Source organism: Musa acuminata, chromosome BXJ3-2 (assembly GCF_036884655.1).
Source record: "Musa acuminata AAA Group cultivar baxijiao chromosome BXJ3-2, Cavendish_Baxijiao_AAA, whole genome shotgun sequence".
Taxonomy (NCBI): domain Eukaryota; kingdom Viridiplantae; phylum Streptophyta; class Magnoliopsida; order Zingiberales; family Musaceae; genus Musa; species Musa acuminata.
The window spans coordinates 4,562,910-4,572,112 of NC_088350.1; positions in this window are offsets into that span (position 1 = coordinate 4,562,910).

The following is a 9,203-nucleotide window of genomic DNA, read 5'->3' on the forward strand; positions in this document are numbered from 1 at the left end:
GATGTCGTCAATGGTTTAAAGGCACTTGGTAAAATTTTTTCAAATTTTGAACTCATTAACAAGATCTTAAGATCACTTTCTAAAACTTAAGAATCGAAAGTAACAGCAATACAAGAAACAAAAGATTTAAATATTTTTTCACTTGAAGAACTTATCGGTTCATTGATGACATATGAAATGATGCACAATGCACATGATGAACATGATGAACAAAACCACATTCCAAAGAACATGAAGGATTTGGTACTTAGAACAATTGAAGACCACTCAAGCATAAGCTCAAGTGATGGTGAACTTGAACTCACTAAGAAATATAAAAAGTTAATGAAACAAAAATTAACGAACAAAAAGAATGCAACTACTTGCTTTGAACGCAAGAAGAAGAACACAAATTGGGATGAATCGAGCTCCTCCGAAGACATTAAGAAAGTCAACAAAGGCGAGGAGGCAAACTACGCCTTAACGGCTTTCGACGATGAGGTAATCAAAATCTCCCTAATTTATTTCGAAATTACATGATGCTTTTCATGATGTATTTTTTTTGTTGAATAATTATTTTTCTTGAAAATTATATGTGTAATGAAAATGTAAAAAATTAGAAATCATGCTTATCCTTCTAGTAATTTTTTGAAAATTATCATGAAAATTACATGATAAAGGAACAAAATGTTAGACTTAAATCTAATTCTTAAGATAAATCCTATGAATGTTTTTAAGAAGCATTAATGTGTATCATGTTAATTTCCATATTATTTCTCGATTTTTGATTGAAGATGCTTAATGTTTAATGAAATCATGCTTAATGATTTAATGATGCATAATGATGAAAACATTAAGAGTTTTGATACCATGATTGATGATTTTATTCTATACATAAGATTTTAAAGTAAGTTATACATGATGATGTTTGTGATTTATTGATCTTGATAATTTTTATGATAAATCTTGCACTTTCATTTTAAATGATGATGCATATTTTTGTTTGGCATAAAATGACAAAGACATGCTTATATGAAATCAATCACTTAAAATGTATCACATAAAAAGGAAAATATGAATCTATTTATGAATTTTATGAACCATGAAATTGATTTTGATGGTTTGAATTTAATGGGTTTTATCGAAATCACGATCTTGATTTCTCGTGATTTATAACTTGAAATTGTTTATGAATCAAGATCTTATTTTTTGAACTCTCGTGTTTCTTTTTGTCATTTATAAAAAATAAAAATTATCTAAATGAATCATGAATGTTTTTTCGGTATTCATGAATTGACTATAACTTGAAAGATTTGTTATGAATCAATATTTTTTATTAATCGTTCTCCTATGATTATACTTGTTATTTCTTAAGAGGAGATTTTCTAAATAAATCTTGATTTTTTCTTGTGAGTTATTGGATTTATTACTTGAGATTTTTTTTAATCAAGATCTCTTCTTTGTACACCTATGATTTTTTCTTGGTATTTTATTTAAAGAAGAGATTCACTATATGAATCATGTCTTTTGGTCTTTAATTGGTCTTATCCTTCATGACATGATTTCTTTGTATTTATGGCTTGTATGACTTGAAATGTTTTGGAATGATGCATGAAATACTATGATTTTTCCCTTAGATAAAAATGCATGCAACACTATGATTTATTAAAATAATGTGAAAATCGATAATTATCATTTTCTGAAATAACACTCTAGATTGATGATTTTATATTTTATATATATGATAATTTGGTATTATGCATGCAATACTTTAACTTATGATAATGATACATGCAATGATGAAATATTCATGATAAAATAATTGTTTTGACATTTATGACTTGAATTTTCTTCTATGCTATTGTCCTTTATCATGATTTGAAAATTGATGTAAAGGGTCTTCCCTTCTTTTTGACAATGACAAAGGGGGAGCAAAACTTGCTAGAAAGCAAATTTGCTAGCTTACACAATTCGAAAAGAGGCAAACTTGCTAGCTTGCTAATCTCAAACAAAAGTGCTATCTTGCCTATCTCAACAAACAAAAACTTGCAATTTGCACATTGTAAAAGAAAAAAAAATATGCCAACTTGCACATCTCAAAATTGCTGGCTTGCATATTATAAAATTTTTGCTAGCTTGCATAATGATAAAACTGGAAATTATATTTAATATGCAACGATTTGAACTTGTATTTCTAAACACATGAGAGTTGGAACTTCTCTTTTTTGTTGATGACAAAGGAGGAGAAGTATGTTGATGTCATGCATGATTTGATCATGACATGTTGCTTGAATTTTTTAATCCAAGAGTTTCTATCAATATGGCATATTGATAGAGGGAGTTTATTTAAACTCCGGGAGTTAAGGTTAACTCCATCATCAATTGGGTGTCATCATCAAAATAGGGGAGATTGTTGAATCTTATATTTTGATGATGAAACCAATTGATAAGTGTTTATGTTTTAATATGCATTTTGAGTAACGCAGGATGCTTCAATCAGGATGAGACAATTAAAGCTAGAAAAATCATATTGGGCCGGAGGAAAACATGTCAGAAGATTAGACATCGAATCGGTGGATCGATCGATGTATCGACAGAAGGCTTCGGGCATTGGGCCAAGAAGAGCGGATATTGCACCAAGGATATCGGAGTTGCAGAGTCAACTGGCCGATTGGGCAATAGGCCACAAGAGAGGACGATGCGCCAAAGAATCGGACGAAGTGTCGAGGGACCAATGACATGCCGGACAACATGATTAATGCTTAGTATTAATTTTCTAGATCAAAGTATATTTTACATATGCAGGATTAACTATGATAGCAAGTCATGAAGCAAAATGAAGTCCCATAGTCAAGGACATGACTTCATTGAGAGTTCGAGAGTTCGTTAGAAATCCGGACGTTCGTCGAAAGTCCGGACGTTCGTCGAAAGTTCTGGCAGAACTAGCCGAGAAGTCTCGGAGCTTGCTAGAGAAGCTCATCGGAACTCGCCAAGAAGATTGTCGTAAAGTCCAGGAGCTTGCTGAGAGTCCGCCGGAATATTACCGAGAGACCGTCGGAAGTTCGCTAGAAGCTCACCGAAAGAATATACTTACAGACTTGTTTAGCTTAGATTATGTCTTATATTTCGTAGTTAGCACGTAATTGGGTTTGGATTTGGGTTAAACCAATTAGGGGCCAGTTAGGCCTATGTAAGGACTGTGTTGGACCCAATAAGAGGTCCAAATAGTGCCCTAAGAAGTCTCACCATCGTGGCACAGTCTTTGAGACTATGTCAGGCGTTGGTATCGTTAATCTGGGCGGTTGTACCGCCCTAGCAGGGTGCCAGGCGGTGGTACTACCAGACTGGGTAGTGGTACTGCCTAGTGCAATGTCAGTGTCAAACTGACACTGGCGATGGTACCGCCTAGCGTAGTCGGTGGTACCGCCTGTGCCCAAGGAACCCGGGATGAGATATTTTTAGGCTCCAAGTTTGAATCAACTTGAAGCCTATAAATACCCCTCTCATCTCTAGTTAAAGTATATAAGCACAAAGAGTTTAAAAGTAGAAAAACGTTGTAGAAATCTCTTGGGATAATCCTCCTCTAGTCTAAGTGTTAGAATTTTGTAAGAGAGGAGTGAGTGCTTGTAAGGGTTATCTCCTAAAACCGGTAAAATGAGAAGAGGGGTGTAAGAATGAGGTTGATCTTTGCCTATTAAAGGAAGATTGATAGTGGATGCTGGTGGCCTCGACGGAGGAGGAATCGACGGAGTGGATGTAGGTCACAACGACCGAACCACTATAAAATTGACGTGTTCTCTGGTTTACATTTACTTCCTGCCATTTATCTTTACTGCAAACCTCTTTAATAGCTTACTGCCTTCAATACATTTATGAACACGTGTTTCAAGTTAAGCATTTCTGAGTTCGGGTTTTATCGTACAAAAGATTTTTTGAAACCAATGTTTTTATCCGCTATACTAATTCACCCCCCCTCTTAGTGTCGACCCTGATCCTAACACAAGTTGTGCTGACACATCAGCCACGACACATCTATTCACTAACAATAAGGATCGAGATGTTAAAGGTAGCTAATTACATAAGGACAATATGTACTCAACCCCAAATATAACATATATATATATATATATATATATATATATATATATATATATATATATATATATATATATATATATATATATATATATATATATATATATATATATATACATATCAACATTCTTGTGAATATTTACTAGTTTGGAATTACGATCTTATTTTTAAAATTTTTAGTACAATTTCAAGAACAACATTTATCAAATATATAAAAAAAAGTAAATAATAAATAGATAAAAATAAGATTATTCATGAAAATCTCAAAACCTAATATAGGTTACCAATATGCTTGATGGTCATTGAAGAATGATTAATGATTTAATGATTGGTAGTAAGTACCTTGATATTATTCAACTAACTTTAAATATGGTGGCATATTTATTTATTTAGTCCTCAATCAAAAATATTTTTTTTATATTTAGAAAAAAAAAGAATGCTCTTTTATCCGACACAATATCTAAAGGTTGGATTTTCATCTGGTAGGAATAAAAAAAAAGAACATGTTTCATTTTGGATGAATTCTAAAAAAAAGAAAGGCTTTTTCACGAAGGTATTCCTTTTTCACACAGTGAATAAGTCTAATTACTTAATTATAATATCTTAAATAGATTTATAATATTTTGATAATGTATCAAAAATATTATAAGCTTACTAAGAAAATGCTATATCTCATAGACTGAGCCACTGATGGTGCCACTGCCTGACCCAACTTTTGGGTCACTGAATGAGCCTTTCTCTTGACCAAAACAACCCTATTTTAGGCCTAATTGGCCCCTAATTGAGTTAGCTTAATTATATTTTAAACTGACTCAATTAGACTATAAACTAACTCGATCTAGTCATAATCGATTATAAGCGAATCTTTGTTGTCTGACATGTCATTGGTTTATCTAGGGCTTCGTCCAATCATTGGGTGTATCGTCCTCTCCTTCGGTGTATTGCTCAATCAATATGTTGTCTTCTTGCAACATATGATCTTCTTAGTACAAAGTATGATCTTCTTGGCCCGATGCCTGAATTCATGGCATGAAGCCTTCTACCGATACGTCGACCGATCCTCTGGCCCGACTTCCAATCATCTGACATGTTTGCTCTGGCCAAACATCTAATTCCTCTTACTTTAATTAATTTACCTTTTCTTATCGAAGTTAGCCTTGTGTTACTCAAAACGCTCATTAGATCACAAACACATCAATTGATTTCATCATCAAAATTTGAGATTCAACAGCGAGGTCACCCTACATTTGCCTAGTGAAGCTATTATTGCATTGGATGCATGCTATTTTGTTCCTTCTATTATCAAAAATATTATTTACATTTCATGTTTGATAGTTAGTGGATATAAATTAGTTTTTGAGAACAATGATTGTTCAATATTATTAGATGAAGAGATCATCATGAGAGGAACATTGCATAATGGTTTGTTTATGCTAAACACTGCTCCACATATCGTGAATATAAGTGTGTCCAAGAGGAAATGAGATGAGGTGAATAATGCATACTTGTGGCATTGTAGGCTAGGTCATATCCATGAGGGAAGGATCCAAAAGTTATTAAAGGGTGGATGTCTAGATCCATTCGACTATGAGTCATATACAACTTGTGAGCTTTGCCTTTATAAAAAATTGACTAACTCTCCTTTTTGTGGAACTAGAGAGAGAGCCATTGAGCTGTTGGAACTCATACATAATTGATGTATGTGGACCCATGTCAACTTATGACATAGGTGGTTACTCCTACTTTATTACTTTTATTGATGATTTCTCAAGGTATGAAAATGTGTACCTGATAAAGTATAAGTTCGAGGCCTTTGATAAATTCAAAAAGTATAAGAATAAAGTGGAGAACCAGACTAGAAAGAGTATCAAGACTCTTTGATTGGATCGAGGAGGTGAGTACTTGAGTACGGAGTTCACCCAATTCCACAAGGACCATGTGATTCTAGCCTAATGGACACCTCCTTATATATCTCAGTTCAATGGTATATTTGAAAAGAGGAATCATACACTATTAGATATGGTGCGGTCTATGATGAGTTTCGCTGACCTACCTATCTCATTTTGGTGATACGCTATAGAGACCGCAGCTTATATTCTAAACAAAGTTCCAACTAAGTCGGTAGTGTCAACACCATATAAGATTTGGAAAGGAAAAAATCTCGATCTTAAGTATGTTAAGATTTGGGGCTCCCCTGCCCACGTTAAAAGACACAACCCCAATAAGTTGGAATCGAGGACGGAGCGGTGCAAGTTCGTGGGATACCCTAAGAAAACTTGTGGGTATTATTTCTATCATCTTGAGAACCAAAAGGTCTTTGTAGCTAAGAGAGCAGTGTTCCTTGAGAAGGAACACATTCTTGGTGGAGATAGTGGGAGCATGATAGAGTTGAGTGAGGTACGAGAACCTAGCTCAAGCACCACTCCACAGCCTGAGTCTGTCTAAGTACCTAGCACACAAGTTCCAACTTTACGTAGGTCTAACAAAGTATCCCATTCTCCAAAGAGATATATGGGACATATTAGAGGAGAGGATGTTGAGGATATTGATCCTTAGTCTTACAGGAGGCTATTACGAGTATAGACTCCAGGAAGTGACAAGAAGCCATGAATTCTGAGATGGATTCCATGTACTCCAATAAGGTTTGGAACATAGTTGATGCACCCGAGAGTATTGTACCCATTAGTTACAAGTGGATCTTCAAGAAGAAGATCAGAGTAGATGGAAAGGTAGAGACCTATAAAGCAAGGCTAGTGGCTAAAGGGTATTATCAAAGGCAAAGTATTGACTATGATGAAACCTTCTCACCCGTAAATATACTAAAATCAATTCGAATTCTATTGGCTATTGCAGTACACTATGATTATGAGATCTAGCAGATGGATGTGAAAACTGCATTCCTCAATGGCAACCTCGAGGAGGAGGTGTATATGATGCAGCCTGAGGGATTCGTATCCAAGGACTGCCCAGATAAGGTGTGCAGGTTGCTTAGGTCCATTTATGGACTAAAGCAAGCTTCCCAAAGTTGGAACATAAGATTTGATGAGGCAATTAGATCTTATGAATTCGTTAAGAACGAAGATGAGCCTTATGTGTACAGGAAGGTAAGCGGGATTGCTATCACCTTCTTAGTGTTATATGTGGATGACATCCTAATCATTGAGAATGAGGTAGGAATGTTCTCCACAGTAAAGGCTTGGTTATCTAGACACTTCTCCATAAAGAACTTAGGGGAAGCATCCTATATCTTGGGGATTCAGATCTATATAGATAGATCCAAGAGGATGCTTGGCTTATCCCAATCCAGGTACATAGACACCATTGTCAAAAGGTTTGGTATGAAAAATTCCAAGAGAGGTCTTACACCGATGAGACATGAGATATCATGTTCTAGGTGTATATCACCAAAGACTCCTGAAGAAATGATAAACATGGATATGATACCCTATGCCTCAGTGATAGGGTCTATCATATATGTCATTCTATATACCAAGCCTGATATAGCACATCTTCTGAGTGTCACGAGCAGGTATCAAGTGGATCCAATCTTAGGGAACTGGAAAGTAGTAAAGTGTATCCTTAAGTACTTGAGAAGGACTAATGATCTTTTATTGATATATGGAGGTAGTAGCCTTAGGGTTGAAAGCTATATGGACTCGAGTTTCTAGTCCGATGTCGATGATAACAAGTCAAACTCAGGGTATGTATACACCATAAATGGAGGAGCAATATACTAGAAGGGTTCCAAGCAAGATGCTACTACTGACTTGACCACAAAGACAGAGTACATTGCTACAGTAGAGGCAGTAAAAGAGGTAGTTTGGATAAAGAAGTTTATCACAGACCTAGGAGTCATGCCGGGCAGTGAGGAGTCGATTCCCTTATATTGTGACAATAATGAGGCGATTTCTCAAATGAGGGAACTGGAGTCTCATCAGAAGTGTTCTTAGGAGGTTCTAGCTTATTAGAGAGATCGTGACCTAAGGAGATATAGCAGTGGAAAGAGTTCTATCCGAAGATAACATTGCAGATCCACTAACAAAGTCGTTGTCTCAAATTGTCTTTGAGCATCACAGGGGTTTGATGGGGATCATAAACATAGGTGATTGGCTTTAGGTCAAGTGGGAGATTGATGGTCATAGATGTCATGCAAGCCAATCATGTGAGTGATGGCATGTGTGACTTGACACGTAGTCTTTTTGCTTATTATTATTATTTGATACTTTATCACTTTATATTGTTTGTTGCTCGAATATATTTTGATGTCCATGGATCTATGCAATAGGAATTGGATCGTGATGAGATCAAGATAATGAGACCGATTCACCCTTAAACACATATCCTAAATAATCTCGGTCATAGGTTACTCGAGAGGGACATCGAGATAATCGAACAAATTTGGGTACATTATACCCGTCTGTATGATGGATGTAGCTGGTTTTATAGCTGCTTGTGTGAGGACACTAGGGATACAGTGAAGGTGCTCATTGGAGAATGAGTTCACTGATTGATCCACTTATGGAATGCTGGATGGTTGATGATGCCTTATTGTCAAACAACGATTTTGTAGTCCTAGTGGTGTATATGGTCCTTAGACTTGAGACACCAACGATGTCCTGTATGAGTACTCCACTCTTTGACACCAGACTTATAGGTCTGCAGGTTCCATATCTAGCATAGTCGGTCATTGGGAGTGGTAGCCAACCTTACAAGGACTATTGAGTGTCGATAGAGGATCATCCACTCTCGGTGTCATGAAAGGAATATTTCATGTATTCTTGCTTAGACAAATCCCTGGTCATGGTCATTCAGATTAAGAGAGAAAGAGTTCTCCAAGAGAATTTAATTAGAGCAAGACTCGATTAGAAACCATATGGATCTAACAGCACCATGCCTGATACACTATCTCTAGGATATTTGATGGATGGGGGACTATAGGTACATGGTAACTAAGTATAGACAGGTCCAATGGATTGGATTTCCCTGTATCATTTGGGGACTACGATGTAGTGGCCTAGTACGTCCGTAGTCGATGAGTCGAGTGAATTATTATGGAGATAATAATTCACTAAGCCAAAAGGAGTTTTGATATGTATGACTCATGGATAGCTCAATATTGGGTCTAGAGG